The sequence below is a fragment of the Urocitellus parryii genome, chromosome 12 (assembly GCF_045843805.1).
Source record: "Urocitellus parryii isolate mUroPar1 chromosome 12, mUroPar1.hap1, whole genome shotgun sequence".
NCBI classification, from domain to species: Eukaryota; Metazoa; Chordata; class Mammalia; order Rodentia; family Sciuridae; genus Urocitellus; species Urocitellus parryii.
This window is the reverse complement of record NC_135542.1, coordinates 63,060,532-63,065,560: the sequence shown is the minus strand read 5'-3', so window position 1 is coordinate 63,065,560 and position 5,029 is coordinate 63,060,532. Positions and strand designations below refer to the sequence as shown.

The following is a 5,029-nucleotide window of genomic DNA, read 5'->3' as shown; positions in this document are numbered from 1 at the left end:
AATGCAATACAGGAAAAATAAAATAGAGAAAAGGGCTGGAAGATATATCACATGACCTTTTTCCAATAACTTCTTCATTATCTTAAGTCTATTTTTTTTTTCTGGTCACATTCTGGTTCTTACCCCAGTTACTTCCCTTGCTGAACAGTTTAGCTGCATGATTTCTTTTTTTTAAGATGTTTTGGGGAAACTCTTTTTAATATTTATTTTTTTAGTTATAGGTGCACACGATATCTTTATTTTTATGTGGTGCTGGGGTTTGAACCCAGTGCCTCATGCATGCTAGGCAAGTGCTCTACCACTGAGCCACAACCCCAGCCCCTAGCTGCATGATTTCTGACCTGGGACAGGATCCTGAATCCAGTTTTTTTAGTTTGGGAAGAAGGACTTGAGCCCCTCACAAGACCTCCCATAGACTACCTCCCTACATGACTTGTCCCAATTTATCATTCAACAGAGAGAAAACTTTCTGGGGAGGGTGGGGAGAGAAAGAAAACAAAATAAAAAGTTTTAAAAGGTAGTAGCAGAGAGGACTGTGGAAACTAAGTTTCTTTCTGAAGTCTGGCTCTGGTCTGGTAGATGAGGCTGGAAGCCAGAGGAGTATTTGAATGTTAGATGAGATGGTCTCATGTCACATGAAAAATGTCTTCATCCTCTGGCATCATCTCTTTGTCTAGAAGCAATGAGAAGTACTTGCATCAGTTATGGGTAAAGATTTATACTTGCTTTCATGTTGCCTTAGAAATAGATTAATTGCTTAGCTCTGAGGCTTTCAGTCAGCAAGAATTACATAGAAGGGAATTCCAAGTCCTGATGAAGGCGAGTCAGGGAGTTCCTTGGAATAACCCCAACTGCCAATCAACAGAATGGGATTAGGCCATCCAGTGTGAGGGCTGGTGGGGACACCAGCAAATTCCTTTCCTCTGAGTCAGGTACTTCTTGTTAGTTAAAACTAACCCCAGTTTCCTGTGGGGAGCAGGCACTCTGCTGCCTCAATCCTCTTTGGGCCCCTCTGCAACTGAGGTTCTTCCTTATGCTTTACAAAGCAGTTTGATAAACACCTATCTTGTAGGTATGTGTTTCTCTTCCTTGTAACTATGATTTCTCCCTTCAGCACAGGTGGCTGGATTACTGGCAGCCAGGTATCTCTTTACCATCTTTTTAGTCAGTGTCATTAAAGTTTGTAATTTATAGGTGATAAAGTTGTTTTGTTTTAAAATAAATAGTGAGTAGAAGATAATTCAGGTATTCTTGATACTTACTGGGCTGAAGACTCATTTTGATGATGAAGTGGGTATTCCTAAGTGATCCCTTGACATAGACATAGAGTTGATCTGAATCCACCAAAGAAATCAGCTGCCAGCCTTTAGTTAGATCAAGGCAAAAATGTAAGAAAGCCAGGCAGCAAACCAACATACCTGTGGCCTCTGTTCTTATCTTCCTGCTTAATTTTCATGGAAAATTTATACACACACACACACACACACACACACACACCCCTCAGGGGAAATTGGGAGGGTTAAGTAGAACTTCTGGAATCTTATAATGGAAGAAAGAAAATAGAGGTAAAAAGAAACTCCTTTAGATAACACTTCTCCCACATCCTCACAAGCATTTGGATTTGGTATTCATTAAATAAAGAAAGCAACCAAAGTCCAGAGAGTTCTTCCCGGCTGCTTTATTGCCAATAACTTACATCAGTGTTTTTTGTCCACTGGTTTCACAAATTATAATGCTGTCACTTTTTTAATATAAATGTGATGATTTTTGGTAACCTCAGCAGCCCCTCTCCTTTTTCCCCAATATTGACGATGGATTTTCACCAATCCATCCATTTTTACACATCTGGTCCTCATTTGGCTAAAAACATATTGTGAGATGTGGGCTAGGGCAGAGATGGAGGGCAGGACTTTTTCTTGGCCAACCTAAGAGAGAGCCCTGACTGTGCACGCAGGAAAAGGTTGCCAGGCAATTGCTAAAGGGCAGGGAGCATAGGGCAGCTGTCTCTAGGAACATGCCAGCCCTCATGCTATACACCACAGTCATTGATGCTTGTCTGCTTGAGTCTCTAATCCATAAGATAAAAGCCAGGCTGTTGGAAACCTTCCACGAGACTATTGCTAACTGGGCTCTCCTAACCTGCATAGAAGCCAAGAGGCTTTCAATGGGCTAGTTCAAGCCCAAATCCAACAATTGTCCAGCATTACTTTACCAACTATCAGGGATGACCTAATGGAACAGTTAATGGAAGCAGACCAGGATGTGAATCTTAGTTTGCTCTCTGTATGATTTTGAACAAGTTCTTAACTAGTCTACTCCTCAGTTATCCCACTTTGAAAATGAGTGTCTACTGGATAGGGCTATTGTTAGTGCACTATCCTCTGCACAACTCCAGGGGGTGCTGTTTGCAAAGACCAAAATGGAAATAGAAACACTAAAAGTTGTGTGACACAAAAGTGCTTGTTATTAGAAGTATTAGATGTAATTGATACACGTAAAGAATTTAACAGGATGTCATAACAGTTTTAAGAAAGGAATTCAATATTAGTCTCTCAAGAAATTGTGATTTGTTATACTTTTTTGAACCTTGATTCTAAGAAGGAAAATGTTTTGAGGAAAGAACACAGTCTGCAAAGGCCTACAAGTAAGAAAGTGCCTTATTTAGGGAATTAAAAGAATTTCTGCATTCAGGAGCACAGAGGTTAGATCATACAGGGTCTTGAGCAGACTATTGAGGGGTTTTACCACAGGACATGAGGCAAAATACAGCCACAGTGTAAGATCTGTTTCTTAGCAAGTTCAATTTGGCTGAAATGTGAAAAATAGAATGATGAATTTGGCAGTGATTTGAAGGAGTGGTTAATTATATCAGGCTTGGAGACAGACACAGGTTTGAATCTTTCTTCAGTGTTTACTCTCTCTGTTCAGTACTGTTATTTATTACAAATATTTAACCTTTCTGATCCTTATCAGTCTCCAAGACATTTTAAGTTTCCAGTCTACTAAAAGGATAACTACAAATGTTTCTTCTCCATTTTAAATGCTAGCTGTCTGCTCTTTCATTTTTGAATACTTGCCAGGCATTGGGATCATTTAGAAATCAGATCTTAATATAGTAGGCAGGAGCTGGTCTCCTTGTTTCCTCTCATCCCCTACAATCTCTCTACTAAACCAGGAGAGAGCCTGTTCTAAAAGGAAAACCAGATATTACTCTCTGGTCAGAACCCTCAGGGATTCCTGTCTCTCTCCTCGTCAAAGCCAATACCTTACAGTGGCCTCAGTGACCCCGTGATCCGTTCCCTTTGCATTCCCACTCCTGCATGGCCCTTCCTCCACACTGGTTTCTCTGCACCATTACCATCAGGACCTTTGTACTTTGTCATAATGCTCTTTCTGCAATACCCACAAGGTTTGATCATTTGCTTCCTTCAGGACTTTGCTCAAATGTTTTCTTATCAGAGACGCCTTCCTTAACTGTAAAATCATGCTAACTTATGTGTGCATGAACACACACACACACACACACACACACACACACACAGTCCTTCTTAGATTGATTCTGCCCTTCCCCCATTGTACCACTTTTTACCACCTGATATTTTATTTATGCCTTAGAAGACAAGAGACTTTTGTTTTATTCACTGGTGAATTCTTAGGTCTAGAAGAGAGCCTAAGGAGTCATTCTAAAATTCATATTAAGCACATATAAATAATTATGGAAAAAATTGATGCATAAGGGACTTAGAACTAGATCTCCTATTTTTCTTGCAGACAAATTGAATGTTACCTTGTTTTAAGCAGGGACCCCACAAACCACCCAATCCCTGCAAGGCTAAACAAACAGACACACGTTGACCATGAACTCTTGCAATGCTTTTGTAAATGTGTTTCTTTCATTTGTCAGCCTTTTACCCTCTCCTGGTCTTCTTTAATATGGGATAAATATGAAAGAAGCCTATCTCCCAATAGAGATGACCTAAAGAGGGCTTGAGGCCATGGTGGGGTCTCCAAGGGTCTTCCAGAATGTGCTGGCCACAGGGATACTCCTGGGACCTGGGAGTAGTTTTCAGTGCAAGCCATCAGCAGCAAACATAGGCAAACGTGGGTGGCTGTCAGCCAGCGTGGAGCTGAGAGCCTCTCACCCAGCTCCTCTTTTAATGTTTTCTAGGCCACAGGGCTATGTTCTGACTCAGGACTGCTTTCCTATCCGTGTGCTATGGATGTCATCACTGGCCTCCTTCGAAGCCTTCCAGATCTTCCTGTATTTCAGTATCCATTCTCTACCCCTTTTACCCCAGTCCTGATGCCCCAGGTCCTAGAAGCAGAGGTGATGTGAGGTCAGAACAGAGTTTTGCATGATCTGGTGGTTGAATTTAGGGCTGTGGTCGCTCTGTCCACTACTTTGCTTGCATTCTCTGTGCTCCTCCATGACTCTGTTGCCATATCTCTAATTGCCTACAGCCCTTCATCATATATACTTTGTGGTTACTGTTGCTATGCTAAATAAGCTAATTTAGATGGAATCATTGCTCCTGCATATTTTAGTCACTTGAGCCCACTATAGAACCAATGTGTGTTTTGGAATGACCATGGAAAGTATGACATTGACACTGAGAAGGAACATTTTATGGCTGGTAATGCTGATTTCACAGCCTGCCAGGGTCTTACACACAACCAGGCCTGGACCTGGTTATCTCTTCTCTCTGTTGGGGACAGCCTGCAGATTGTAAAGCAGGCTATGTATACAAATATGAAGGGCTGTTCTCAAAGTACTAGATGCCCAGTTGCTAATATATCAGGAGACCTTGGTTGCTGAAAATTAGAAGGAAATGTGCTCTCATCAAAACATGCTTTTAAAACCTGTACTTAATGTGTGGAAATATTGCATTACAGTGGAATTTTTTTTTTCCTCTTGAGAATAAATACCATTGAGCTTTGATTGCAGGCAAACCTAGAGATTTCTCTGTTTCCAAGTCAGTTTAGAGCAGTAGGGTGTGATTTCTTGAAATACAGTGTAAGGTGTACTTCC

At 41.1% G+C, this 5,029-nt stretch overlaps 1 non-coding gene across 1 annotated transcript; it reads right to left on the bottom strand.

Annotated features, from left to right (window-relative positions):
• Window positions 1–244: 244 nt before the first annotated feature.
• Window positions 245–317, bottom strand: Trnaa-agc (transfer RNA alanine (anticodon AGC)). The gene has a single exon. It is a non-coding gene; the product is annotated as a tRNA-Ala (tRNA).
• Window positions 318–5,029: the final 4,712 nt, after the last annotated feature.